General features: G+C 48.5%; 1 long non-coding RNA gene across 1 annotated transcript in view; it reads right to left on the minus strand.

Moving 5' to 3' along the window:
• Nucleotides 1–449: 449 nt before the first annotated feature.
• Nucleotides 450–14,779, minus strand: part of LOC144142144 (uncharacterized) — a 48,305-nt gene continuing 33,975 nt past the window's right edge. The window contains exon 3 of the long non-coding RNA XR_013316859.1: nucleotides 450–1,000. This is a non-coding gene — a long non-coding RNA (uncharacterized LOC144142144). The remainder of the gene's footprint in view (nucleotides 1,001–14,779) is intronic.

The raw sequence follows: 14,779 nt of genomic DNA on the forward strand, positions 1-14,779 counted from the left end.
TGTTCCGTTTGTGTCTTCCGTTCAAGCCGGCAAATTGGTGAATACAGATATTTCGCCGAGGCCTGTTTGATGTCCCCAGTCCACTGGACAGCCACGTATACTTTATCTTCCTTTTTCGGAACATGGTGTGGGCGGCGAAAAATATAGCCGCAGATATCCAATTAATTTCGATGCGTTACTGGTGACGTCCGTATAAATGCAAACCAGGGAGATTCATATGATGCTAGGTATTATGCCAACAGCATGATGGCTCTTTTGTCATGCTGCGTCAGGTGAGAACTGGACATAGTAATAAGGGCCAGGGGTAATGTATGTATGTGGTTCTGGATACAAAATTATTATTCTGGATACAAAAGACAATCGTGCACGCCGGGGTACCGAAACGTTTTATTCGCTCGGTTTGCGATTGCTAGAATAAGTAGAAGTCCAACTTAAGAAGGAGCAGGCGAAGTAACTATTACCAAAGGGTGACTCACTTTAGATGCCGCCTTCGTGCTTTGAAGTGGAGTTAATTTCCCGTTTTACGTACCTTCGGCAGTGCCTTATCAGCTGGGTGAGCGTTTTTCCCATGAAGCAACTTAAGTCATCACTGCCGAGCGTAGAGAACTGATATTTTTAGTAGCCTGTGGCGGGCATTGCGCTTTTGACACAGCCATATTTTTTAGCGTCAGGCAGGACGGGTTATGCGTTGGTATAACTGCGTATGAATAATTCCAATCCGCAAAAAATGCCTCCTGTTACACTTGGAGTTTGTAGCTTTTCTGGGACCACATTTTGTACAATATCGTAATGAAATTCTCAATGCTTTATGCAGCAACAGGTTAATATCAATTGAAACCTATGCATCGCAATGTACACGTAGGGTTTCCCTAGCAATGCAAAATTTGGGGGCTAGATCGGGCGACTTCCCACCCATGTTCCCGGACGTCCTCTTCTTCCATCGGGAAATTCAAAGCGTACTTGTTTTGGTGGTTTCGGTAGTTGGTTTGGGGGTTTGTGCCTGCAAACAATCAGAAATACCAGATAAGCGATATGAACCTACTTAGATTGGTTATGTTCATAATAGGTTACTATTTATTTATTCGCGTATAAATTATCATAATTTTTTCCTTCCCTAACTACTCCCAATCTAACAGTACTCGGAAGCTACAGGATGAAAAAAGGTCGTGCACGCCTGGTATAACCGTAAGTTTGGGCTGAAACGTGTTTGGTGTGTCATGGCAAACTGATATAAAAAGAGGTTGACCAAACCATTCGATACGATATTTTATGGTTCATCGCAGTGAACCACCAATCGCACCAATCTAAGTGGCAGATTGTTAGGAAAGCGCCCCGAATCGTGATTTAAATGTTGTATCAAATTGTGGTACTGGAAAGGCGTAGAAAACTTTTAAAAATGCCATTCCTATTGCATTTTAATAAAATCACATCTCTCGGTCTTGGGGACCTCAACGCTATGCCGCAATTTGTATAAAGATGGTAATACAAACTTTACCGGTGGTTTCATCAATAAATATTCGCCGGCGCCTTCTAATTGCAACATTTCCGCTTATGTTGCAAAGAACACTTCGTTGAACGTTTTTTCACTAAGCAGTTGTTTGTTGATATAAGTTGTTGCTTCTAATATTGATCACCATTTTTTAGTGATGTTTAACTGAAAGGAGTTATAATTTTCACAAATGTTTGTAACATGCTTCAAGACCGGTACTAAAGTTTTTCGCTTCGTGGTACGTTATATTACCCTTTTTAGGCGCGTGCTCTGCGTAATTTTGCGTATTTATTCCAATATAGTTCTAACCTCAGGCGAATTACGGTAATGGTATTTTTCTATTCACGTCTTGTTACAACATTCCGTCGCAGTGAAAAGAAGTGTTAAAGCTTACTTTTTAAAGCAAGCGTCTATCGTTCCCTGAAATCACCACAATAAGTAAAATTGTGAAAAGCAAAAAATATTATTTTAGAAAGAAATCTGAGCGGTAAAGGCTGGTGTAGTTGATGACACACCCTTGAGGTATGGTTTGCTTTGTGCGGGATTTCTAATTGTTTATATTATTTGTCGGTAGATATTTGCCACATATTAGGTTACACTACCTTTTAAAGATAGGAACTATGGAAGCTATTTCGAGCAAAGCAACTCTATTGTTGAACAAGTTTAGGAAACAGACTGCGGCTGACTAGCAGAGAGCTAACAATACAAAGTCGAATGCAGTTTTGTTTGTTAAACGCAGCAAGAAGTTTGATTTGAAATACTTTGAAACTTCGATCACCCAGCATCCATGTGCTCTCTTGCACGTAATTTCACAGTGCACTTTATGTCGAACACAAGTTGTATAATGGTTATTCAAATACCAGACATTCCAAAGTACAACATAATCACCTATAAAATAGAAAGCATAGAATTTTTTCAATACATTTTTTGAACTCTGTCGGGCTCTCACTGAAGCAACCAAACATTTATGCAAAAAGATTATTGCTTTTTTCGGGTGGCAATCATGAGAGCTTGGAGAAATGATCGCTATTGTGAAGCATACCCTAAGAGCTATATAGAAGCATTCTTCCGACGACAAAAAGACATGTCCAACCCTTCAGTTAACTGGAAGAAACATCCGTTTCCCCATTAAAACACCTTTGCTCAAGCATTACCTCAAAAAAGTCCTAAGAAATATTGAGCGTTGATTCCGTATCGTCATCATAGCACATGATCTGCCAGAGTAAGTTACCTCGCTCCGTGAGTTATGAAGGATCACATACTGATAATTCAATGAAACTGTCATGGTTTCGACAACAAGCCCAATGCCTTCGTTATCCTGCTTCAGTCCCAACCTCAGCTACCAGACATCCTTCTCCTTCAACAGACAGGACTAAATCCGACGGTACGCAGTCTCTGCCTTGCCACGCTGGTCCACTCCACCCTCACGGCTACTCGTGAACATGACACTCTTTCGATTCCTCTTAAGCGCAGCTCTCTGTTCATCACAAACGCCTACAGTCCCCGGCGAAATACCCTACCAGAAGTTCAGGAACTGTTGTATCCATGTCGAACCAAAAGCCGCTTTCAGCATATTCTGACCGGTGACTTCAATGCCCCAGACTATGCCCGGGGTACACCAGAGAATGTAGAAAACGCCGCCGGGTGCACTGTGCAGCTTACAAAGCTGGATACACATTACCTAATGGCATACAACAATACACACGTATGGGAAACTTCTGGGAAGGCAATAAAATCCCCGTTCTCACTTTCGCTACTCCGGCTCTGCTTCTTCGAAGCGAACACACTTAAGGATGTATGAGCAGTTACCATGCAATCCTACGCCTTACTGTCTCTCCATCTCCAAGACGAATCAAGTAAAAATATACACTCATCCCCGATTGGGATAAATACCGACAACAGCGCTGCAACCCCCTTTCAAAGAATTGCCTTCCTGGACACAGCAACATATGGATGCTGTTAATAAGCATACCAAGGTTCTTGCAACGAACAAAGTCCATCCTCCCATAGATACAAACCTGTCACACTGTTTGGAAGCCCCCGTTCCTCTGCTGAAGCGGTGGACTAGCAGCAAAATAAACCGTACGCACCATGCCCCAATCAATCGACTTAACTAACCCATTCAAGAATGCTTAACTACCTCTGGAGGGAACAGTGAAATACTATATGTGTTGAACCTCAGTACACCATGAGCACTACTAAGACGTGGCGTATCCTCAAAGCTTTAATAAATGCCGGCTCTACAAAGGTTACGACCACCCAGAAGATCAATCGCCCCACCAGTAAATGCAAAGACCCCACCACTCTACTGGCCACCTTGAAGAAACTTTATATGCTTTCTTCGTGTCAACCTCAATATTTTAAAAATACCGGCTCTCCAAACCCAGACCTCGATGAGGAACTCAACTTGTCTGAGCTTAGCATCGAACTCCGTATGTGCAGAGGAAGATCGCCTAGTCCCGACTCGGTAACAACCGCCCTACTTCGGAATATGCCAGATGCTGACAAACACCATCTCTTACATGCCATAAACCTCCTCAGGACATGAGAAATACCACTCCGTAACTTCTGGAAGAGAGGCCACATGACCTTCATCTGGAAGACCGGAAAACCTCTAGGTCTGCCTAATCTCGGTCCCATAAAACTGACCCCTCACGTTGGCAAAGTTATAGATCACGTGGCCCTGAATACCCTATAGCAACATCTAGAAGATACCCAACCACTGCCTCACTCAATGATTGCATACCACTCGCATCTACCCAAGACACACTGCTTCGCACATACAATGATGTGTTTTAGTCTCTCAGCTCAGCCTAGCTAAAGCGATCCTCGTTGTTGACCTTATGAAGGCACTTCGCTTTGTGGGTCACAAGACTATGCTCTCAGATCTAGCAGATAAAATTGCGGCTTAAACATGTACAGTTACGTCCGAGACTGTGTTCAATCTCATACCCTGACCATACAAATTGCCGACCGCAGGATTGACGTGGTACCTAACCCACAGAGAGGCATTCCTCAGGGACCGGTCCTCTATCCTACATTATTAAATTTCGCCATGCGCAATATTTTCTGCGCTCTAGCATATGCCCACATAATTATGTACGCTGTGTATTTTGACGACGCATTTGACTCGAAGGTAAAACAAGTTTATTGAAACGAACTTCTGCTTCCATAACAACTAAAAGTATACAGAGGCGGCGAAGGCAAGTGTCGGCAAGTGTCGGCGAATTGAATACCGACGCGTCTCCTGTGCAGGCTTTTATATTTCGGCGTGACTTTTTGTAAAACCATACGTTTATATCCAGAACATTGTAGATCAACGAAAATAAATGTACGCTTGTGACGTCCGGGCGAAACGCTATCCTTATCAGAATGAGATAACCCGTGCGCATAAAAATAAACACTGGAACCCGTGTTTCGCTTGGGACACAGATAACGCGGACGGGCGCGGCGTGGCAGTAAAAACAAAACAAACAAACCAATGCATGGTTCGCGGCACAACTCCCCCTTTAAAAGTGCATCGTCCCGATGCTAAAATAACGCGACAGTCCTGATAAACAACAACAACAAAAAATTACATCATCTCGCGCCGTAAGGTTTGAGGAAAACCACGTGGATGACGTCCGGTCGCGTGCGTCTTCGTGATGAGTTGGAATCAACATTGGGAACCACTTCGTAGGTAAGTTGTCCAACACGTCGTAGTGTCTGGCAGGGTCCGAAATACCGTCGCAGAAGCTTCTCGCTGAGTCCGCGTCGTCGGATGGGAGTCCAAACCAACACACGATCCCCTGGGTGTTACTCGGCGTCTCGGCGTCGGAGGTTGTAGCGTTCCGCATCCACCTGCTGCTGGTCCGTTGTACCATCTCTACCGAGCTGGTGAACCTCCTCTGCACGCTGAAGGTATTCTTGACGGTGAAGTTGACGACGTCGTCTTCTACATGCGGAAGCATAGCGTCAAGCATCGTAGTCGGGCGTCTTCCGTAGGCAACCTCAAATGGGGGCACCTTCGTAGTTTCCTGGATCGCTGTTGTTGTACGCAAACGTGACATACGCGATGGCTTCGTCCTAGGTTTAATGTTCAACGTCGACGTACATGGACAACATATCCGCAATTGCCTTGTTCAAACTTTCCCTGTTAGTCCGTTCGTTTGCGGGTTTTACGCCGTCGTTCTTCGGTGATCTGTGTTGCTGTAGCGTCCGATTTCTTGTATCAGCTCCGCAATAAATGCCGTACCGCAGTCCGTAATTACGACTTCCGGGGCTCCATGTCGCAGCGTAACTTGGTGCATGAAGAACTTTTCAACTTCTTGTGCAGTCCCCCTCAGGAGAGCGGCTGTCTCAGCGTAGCGCATAATGTAGTCTGTCGCTACAGAAGATCCATTCAAATCTACTGAAAGGGCCTCGGAGAGACGCTGATGAGCTGCAGAAATCCCTAGATTCTCGTCGGTGGCGTTTTTCCTCGCTGGCACTCACGGCAGCTGCGGACGTAGTGGGACACATCAGTTGTAACGCGAAAACATTAGTACTTCTCCGTGTTTTTCCCGTAGCGCATTCTGTGCCGAGATGTCCGGAAGACGGGTTGCTGTGCCACGCCTCAAAAATTTCTTCATGAAGGTCTGCGATGATGACAAGAAGACAACTTCTTCTGGTTCCAGGTTTAAATTTTGTTTCACGAGGACGGATTATTTCAGGCTGAATGCAGCTAAGTTTCATTTGAAGCCCCTTAGCACGCTCACGTAACGTCCTTCGAGATAGTCGATTATGACGCGTAACTCGGATTCGGCACGCTGCTGGGCGGCAAGGTCGCTCTTGTCACGACTCCGAAGAACGCGCTATCTTCATCGGAGTCTTTTGGGGGTGGGTCGACGGGGCCACTTCCCAAGCAATCGGCATCAGAGTGCTTCCCGGCGGATATATAGACGATTGTAACGTCAAAGTCTTGCAGGTGCAAGCTCCACCGCCCAAGACGGCCAGGGGGGTCCTTCAAATTGGTGAACCAACACAGAACGTGGTGGTCTGCCACAACCTTGAACGCTCCTCCATACACAAATCCGCGAAATTTTGAAATGGCCCATATAATAACCAGGCACTCTTTCTCAAAGGCTGAGTAGTTCTTTCTTCCTTTGTACGACCAGGACTCAAATAGGCGATTACTTTTTCGCAGCCGCTTTGCTTTTGCGCGAGGATGGACCCCAAGTCTAGATGACTGGCGTCCGTATACATTTCGGTTTTTGGTGTTTTCATCGAAATCGACTAGCAAAGGCGTGCTTTGCAGGCGGTGTTGCTGCTCGCAGAACGCTTCCTCTTAACCACATTCCCAGCTGAAAGTGGTGCTATTTTTCGCAAATCCCATCAGTGGCTCTGTAATACGTGCGAAGCTTGCGACAAAACGCCGGTATTACGCGCAGTCCGAGAAATCTTCGCACGCCCTTGTTCTTTTTGGACTTCCAAATTTCGCTATGGCTGAAGTTTTCCACTGCTCAGGCAGTACTACCGCGGCGGTGAGAACGTCGCCTAAAAGCCTGAGCTGCTGGTACGCAAAAGCGGCACTTTTCAGGCTTTAGCGTTAGCCCCGACGTACGAATGGCTTTCAGCACAGGGTCCAACCTATCGAAAGTCCGGGTGAATACCACAAGGTCGTCGAGGTATACGATTGATGTGTACCTTCTCACGCCAGCAAGAACAGTGTCCATGACTCTTTGAAACGTTGCCGGTGCTGGCCACAGCCCAAACGGTGTCACCTTAAACTCGTTTAGGCCATCCGGGGTTAAGAATGCAGTTTTCACTCGGTATCTTTCGTCCGCATCATTTTTTCAATAGCATGTGTTCAAATGCATCGAAGAGGAGTACTTTAGGTTGCAGAGGTGGTCGAGGGCGTCGTCGATGTATGTCAGGGGGTACACGTCCTTTTGGGCAATTGTTTTGGTGTCACGGGTAGTCAACGCAGAACTTTAATGTGCCATCTTTTTTCTTTACGAGTACGACGCGTGCAGCCCAGGGACTTGTCGATGGCTGTATAATGTTGTCACTGATCATGTCTTGGACTTGTGTCTGGTTGGCGTACCGCTCGTGTAAAGACACGCGGTACGGTGACTGTCGGACAGGTCGGGCTACATCTTCGGTTGTAGTTGGATGCTTCGCTAGAGGTGTCTGACGCAATTTTGACTTCGAAGAAAAATAGTTGCTGCGGCGACGCAGCAAACGCAATAATTTGTCCTGGTCTTATTACGGCAGCACCAGGCTCACGTTGAAAGAATGCGGCAGCTTGACTGCATCTTCGAGTGCGCGTTCAAAGTTGGCGACCGCAATCCTATGACTTCTTTCATGCGTTTCTTCGACGAACGCAATTCCAGCGCCCTTGTTTTGATGGTGGTAGTCCTGGGTGATGACCAAAAGGTTGGATTTGCCTTGCCTAAAGCGCGCAGTGCCCCTTTCGACAGAGAAAACGTGGTCGAGAACCCAACTTTGGTCACTCTCTACAAATGGCGTTGATGTTAGGAGAAGCATCGTCAAACTTTATGGTGATCATCAAGTTTGCGCGGAGTGGCAGGGTGACATGATCGTCGGCGATCCTTACAGCAGCACGGTGTTTGGGGTTCAGTTCCGGTGTCATGGAGTGATCGCAGGAAAACGTTATCGACCTTGCTGCAGAACAATTATTGCAACTTTGCTCGTCAAAATGCCCATTCTAAGAATTACGTCGTGGGAGCAGTTAGGTAAATGTCGAACGCAGCAGCGTACATGGTAACGTCTATGATGACGCGTGATGTGCACGTTCCACACTGTCTTACGAGATGGCCTCCTGCTTTGCGTATGTGCGGACCGTCCCATTCTGTCGTAGCGTTCTTTAGCTGAGACGCAAATGACCCGCTTATTACTGAGTAGCCACCTCTGGTGTCGATGAGGGCGACTACATCAAAGCCGTCGGTGGAAAACTGGAGGTCGGACACCACTTTTCTCCAGTTTCGGGTGCGTCGGGACGTCGTATCTTGCCTTGTGCGTGTTGCCGGCCGGTCAATATGCGTCGTCGTTATCGTCGTCTTATCAACGGCTAGCTTTGTCATGTTGCGTATGCGTCGCGCTGTGTCGTTGTCCTCGTGTTCGGGAGTCATGTCGGGGTTAGAACAGGTTGTCGGGCTGAGGGTATTACGCGAATAATGGTCTGCGGCGAGCCTTTTCGCGGTTAAAGGGTTTTGATTTTTCTGCCGTCGCGCAATTTCACCTACACAAATTGCTGCTTTTATTTTTCCCAACGTGGGCTGGGGACCTTCTCTGTGCTAAGTCAACGTTGCTACTGCGGCTCGACGATTGGCATGGGTAGGGCGATAGTGAACCGTTGAAACGGCCTGGGCCATGGCTGGTTTCAGGTAGGTAGACGATCTCACGTTTACGTTGGCCAGGCAGAGGTCGAGAGGTGTCGACGGAAAAACCACGAAGTCCGAGTGGTTCGCCAAACGTCGGTTTTCCTCGGCGTCTTGTTTCGGACTTCATGGGGTCGGGCGGCGACAGTTGGTGGTGTTACGGCGGGGCCTCTTGACGACGTGTTGAAGCTGTTCGGGGTCGACGAACAGCTGCTGAGTACAACATAGCTTGTGGCTCACTTGGGACTTTAAATGGCATAGAAGTTTAAAGCGTGAAGAACTTCTTCCCGGAAGACGTCAGTCAAGGATTCGACTTGGGGTTGTGGCGCCGTCTGGAAACGTTCCTGCAGCTCCTCCCTCATCACTTCGCAGATGGTCTTGCGTTGTGAGTCTGAGCTAATGGTCCTGGCTCTGATCGTGTCCGAAACCATCGCCTTTGCTGCGTGGTCCTACTGCCTCGTTCGAAATTCAAGCGTCTCCTCCATCGCAGCCGCCTCAGACGGGAATTCAGCCACCATCTTAGGAGGGTTACGGACAAGACAAGCAAATAGATCCTGCTTTACCCGTCGCATCAGAAACCGTATTTTCCTTTTCTTCTGTGATTTCTGGGTGCGCTCTACAAAGCAATCTCTTCATCTCCTCAACAAAACTCCCTAGCCCTTCGTTGGGGTGTTGCGTGCGCGTTTCTAGCAAAACTTCATTCGTTCGTTTCGCATGATGCTGGCGAACGTTCTAAGGAACTTTCTTTAAAAGAGACTCCAGTCAGTCAGGCAGCTCTCGTTATTTTCGAACACGTTCCGAAACGATTCTCAGTCGTCCCACCTGTTAAAGATCCGAGCGCGCTCCACTTTCTCCAACTAGTCCTCAGGGTCTTCACCAAGGGATCCGTGGAGCGATGGTTGTTCCCAGTGCTGTTACAATGCAATTGGAGGAGTGGCTTGTTGCACCATGTTGTCGATTGCAGCGGTCTGTCTCTTGGTTGGTTTGGGTAGGAGATGATGATTAGGATGATTACTGGTGTTTAATGAAGCAACGCCAACAAGGGCAAAGAGCGCAGAAGAAGAAGGGATTTAATGGTTGGTGAGACCGTTATTACCAAAAACCTGGGAGTAGAAGTCAAAGAGATGCAAAAGAAAAGAAAATGGAGATGGCTGGTGTATGCGGCCAGGATCATTACACGTGATATGACAAGAGCTGGAGAAATTTTACCTCAGTTAAATAAATTTCACCATCTTCCCGTAGTGGAACCCTCAGTAGTATGCGAAGCAGCCCAGGGTGCGACGCACGTTCCCATTAGTTTCCAGTTCGATCGTGGCGTTGCGGTAGGAGAATGAGGACAGCGGAGTGCGTGCACGCGTCATTTATACTGCGGAACTACAGTGACGCCCCCAGCGGAGTATGCAGCGGCTACCGTCGCGTCTCTAATCCTAAGCTGCTTCGCACTACTGCGCGCGGAGCCGCAGGTGTTGCCACTAATCGCGCAATCCCGGAGAGGAGAGAAGCTTCGGAGAGATGAGGAATGCCGGAGAGAAGGGGAGGAATGTCTCGCATACTGCTCATGGTTCTCCTACGCGAAGATGACGACGGTGGTTGAACGCGAAGCTATCTCGTGATAGATTGTTTGGTTGCCCAATCCCTTGGGGCACCCTGCCACAATGATCATCAGCGGTGCCTTGTCAGGCATACGCAGTGGGGTTGTGGTACTCAGGGTTCCCCATACGGGAAGATGACGATGGTGGTTCAACGCGAAGCTATCTCGTGATGGATTAGTTGGTTACCCAATTCCTATTGGCATACTGCCACAATCATCATCACCGGTGCTTGGCCAGGCAGGCGCCGGGGGGTTGCGGACGGCGGCCAACGACGAGGGAGGTAGAGACACAGCCCCGAGTATGACATGCTTTGAATCTTAAACTTAAGAACACTTTGACTAGAAAACATTGGTTCGTCAACTAAAAAGTATGGTGACTGCAGTGGAATGTGTCGAGCGTATATTTCAGGGAAATGTTTGTGTCGTGTTGTGTGAAGTGCCTTTCATCTGATTAGTATATGGACTACGGATAGGTCCCTTCCACAGCTGCTACACATGGGTCACGCAGATTCAGTGAGCAGGTGGGAGTGCGTTACATGTGTGTGGCCTATCCACCACCTACTGAGGGCGACTTCCATGTGTCCGTTGTGGGAGTAAGTTGTGTAATATGCCAACTGTGGTTTTATCACGTGCGGTTTGTTGTCTGTTTTTTGACTCCAGTGCAGTTGATATGTGTTACGAAGCGTTCGTCTGATGTGTGTCTTTAGGTCGGTGTACGGTACTGTCGTTCTGTCAACTGTGGTCCTTGATGTCAGTGGTTTTTTCTGCTTGTGTTGGCTTGACGGTTTCCAGAAGCCGTGGGGAGCATGAAAGGTGCGTATCCCGCATATTCACCACATGTCACGTAGCCAAAAACGATCAAGTTGACTCGAAGGTAAAACAAGTTTATGGGAGCGAACTTGTGCTCCCCTAAAAAATCAAAGCGTACAGAGGCGGCGAGGCAGCAGTCAACAAAGCGTCGGCGAATCGAATACCGCGGCGTCGGCTCTGCCGGCTTTTATCTTTCGGCGTAAGTGTTTCTCGAACCGTCGGTTTGCATCCAGACAATTGCAGAAAAAAGATTATTCTAGTCTAGTGACGTTAGGGCGAAACACTCTCCTGACAAGAATGAGATAACCCGTGTGGTATAAAGATAGAGAATGGAACCCGCGGTTTTCTTGGGACACCGTAACACCGAGAGGCGTAATCGGGCAACAAATCAAAACATAAACAAACAAACCCAATTCATGGTTCATTGCAATATTACTACCTGAATCAACCACGGAGGTCGGGGATTCATTCAAGATACCCTTTAAAGCTCTCTCATAGCTGTTGATCAAGTAGTTCAAAATATCAGACTAGCTGCCTCGGCTGGGAAACCTTCATTGCTTCTCATGCACTACCGTCATTGGAGCCCACTTCAAGTTCATCACCACGATAACGCCTATCATCCACAAAAAACTTTGAAAGTGTTGGCCTTCACATGCAGTCTGATGGTCGGGGAGATTCTGCTGTACAACACATTCTCCGTCAAGCCGAAGCCATCCTTAACATGATGCACCGTTTCACTACACGCTCCAGGGGGCTCAAACAACACGACTTTTATCAGCTCCGCGAAGCTCTTATCTCCTGAATTCGCTATCAAGCGCCGCACGTCGTCCTAACGCGCGCCTTGGAAGGGAAGCTTGCCGCTCTTATCGGCAAAGCACCGAAGATATCTGTGTGTCTTCCGATTAACACTTGCACCACCCGGCTTGCATACCCTGGGCTTCCGACGATGGTTTCTGACATCATTGATATCCATCGCATCCACCAACATCAACGCCTCTCGAAAACTGCTACAGGTCGTCATATCTTACGCACATTAGGATACCCGTCCTGACCCTCCCAAACCTCAAACGCCCCGCACGGGGCACCTTGAGCAATCTTGGTGACGGTACTGGCTATACCGCGGACCCCGAGCCCCCCAACATAAGCTGTGCCCTACCGTGGTGATGTGTTTTTAAGGTGAAGGGTAGAAACCTCTAACGGTGGCCGTCGGAGCCTTGGTCAAGCTCCGGCCGATGGGCTCCCTGCCTGTCTACCAGGCAGGGAGCTCCGGGACCTCTTTGACTACCATGGTAAGGTCAAAGGAGAAAGTACCCCCGTCTCCCTGCATTTATACTATGATATATGGCTTCCAAATTTTCCAAATCCAAAGATCGGCCCCCTAAAAGGGGCCGCACCGAAGTATCCTTTCCTCCGTTGCCAACGACGAGTTTCCGAAAGCCGGACAACTATGCTAGGTTTTTGGTAATCGAATCTGTTGATGCGTCGAACCCCCTTGCCACAAAGTCTGTCTTCCTGATCTCCAAATTTCTTGAGGGCATTGTTGGTCAGTCCTACAAAGCCAAAAAACTCAGAACAGGAGAAGTTCTTGTAGAAGTGAATAAAAAGCAACAAGCTACAAATCTCTTGACTCAAACTCGCATCGCAGATCTCGACATCAGGGTCACACCCCACCGCAGCCTTAATAGCTCCCAGGATGTGATCTCTGAGTCAGATCTAATGAATGAAACTGACACCGATCTGTTGGAAGGCCTTAAGGACCAAGGTGTGACAGCAGTGAGGCGTATCATGATTCGTAGAGACAACAAGGAAATCCTAACAAAACATGTAATATTGACTTTTGACCATTCCACAGTTCCTGAATCAGTAAATGCAGGTTTCATTCATTGCCCCGTCAGGCCATACATCCCCAACCCCCGCCGGTGTTTCAAATGCCAGCGGTTTGGGCATGGCACTAACGCCTGCCGTGGTCGACTAACATGCGCCAAGTGCGCACAACACGATCATCCATCAGACAACTGCCCATCGCAAACCCTCATGTGTGCTAACTGCCAGGGGCCCCACGGGGCCTACTCTAGAACATGCGAGAAATTCAAACAGGAGAAGGAGATCATCAAGGTGAAAGTCACTGAGAACCTTACCTTCCCAGAGGCTCGAAAGAGGTTCGCCTCTTTCCCCCTGGGGAGGTACGCCGACGCAGCTCGCCGGGGGGCGGAGCGGCGTCTCGTTTCCACAGGGACCCAGTTCAGCGAGTCTGACCTGGTCCCTCCCTCGCCCCCCCCTGGGTTGCCTCTGGCAGCCCAACCCACCATCACGCCGCTTGCTGAGGCAGCAGCGGTTGTGGTGGCAACCTCTTCCGTCGGGACCGGTGCCGCTCCCGCCTCTGTCTCCCCATCCTCTAGTGCGTTGGAGGGTACCGAGGTGATGGACACCACGGGCCCCGCACCGGTTCCCACCGCCACCGCACCGCCCGTGCCACCTCTGGCGCCCCGGACGCCCTCGGCGGTGGCGGCTCAAACGAAGGGCTCCCGAGGGGGGCCAAGTCCGGGGGGCCCGGTCCGTCGGGCACCCCTCGGATATCCGACGACGACATGGATGTCGGGCCGTTCCTGCCTGCAACGCAGCGCAAGGAACGCGTCCCGACGCCAAAGCCTCCCGACAAGCCAAAAAAGGCGAGAGTCACAGCCCCGAAAGACGACACATAAACAAACACACACACTCCAGTAGCTCTCACACTAAATAATGGGAAGAGAAAACATAATTCAATGGAACTGTAGAGGCCTTCTTAAAAATCTTAACGATGTATACGAACTACTGCATGCTAATCAGCCAAGTGTAATGTGTGTTCAGGAAACACATTTGAATTCCAAGCACACAAATTTCTTGAATACTTACATGGTCTTCAGAAAGGACAGGGATGGCTGCACACACTCTTCTGGCGGTGTGGCCATAATTGCCCGGAAATCTTTAGCATGCCACCCTGTCACTCTGAACACTGTCCTTGAGGCTGTAGCAATACGCTTGATAATATTTAATAGGTTGATAACGGTATGCTCCATATACATTCCTCCTGATGTTTCACTTTCGAGCTCTGACGTCGAGGCGCTGGTTGACCAGCTGCCCGAACCGTACATTCTAACAGGCGACCTTAATGCTCACAATTCTCTTTGGGGCTCTTCTCGTACGGATGCCCGAGGTCGCCTGATAGAGAAATTCCTTACATCTTCTGGAGCATGCCTTTTCAACAGTAAACAGCCTACATACGATAACATAGGACACAACACATACTCACGTCTTGACTTGGCGATTGGCTCAGCAGTTCTCTTTCCTCTGCTCGAGTGGGGTGTGGGCACTGACCCATACGGTAGTGACCACTTCCCCACCTCACTCACATACATAGGTAAAGGCCCATGCAGTCCATCTTCCCATAATAGGTTCAATGAAGCACGAGCTAACTGGAATACATTTACAGAGACATCCAAACTACACCACACATCCATAGGACACCTACACGTCCAAGAAGCTACCCAA

Source organism: Haemaphysalis longicornis, unplaced genomic scaffold, assembly GCF_048455015.1.
Source record: "Haemaphysalis longicornis isolate Haplotype H1 unplaced genomic scaffold, Haemaphysalis longicornis Haplotype H1 scaffold_6, whole genome shotgun sequence".
In the NCBI taxonomy this organism is placed as follows: Eukaryota; Metazoa; Arthropoda; class Arachnida; order Ixodida; family Ixodidae; genus Haemaphysalis; species Haemaphysalis longicornis.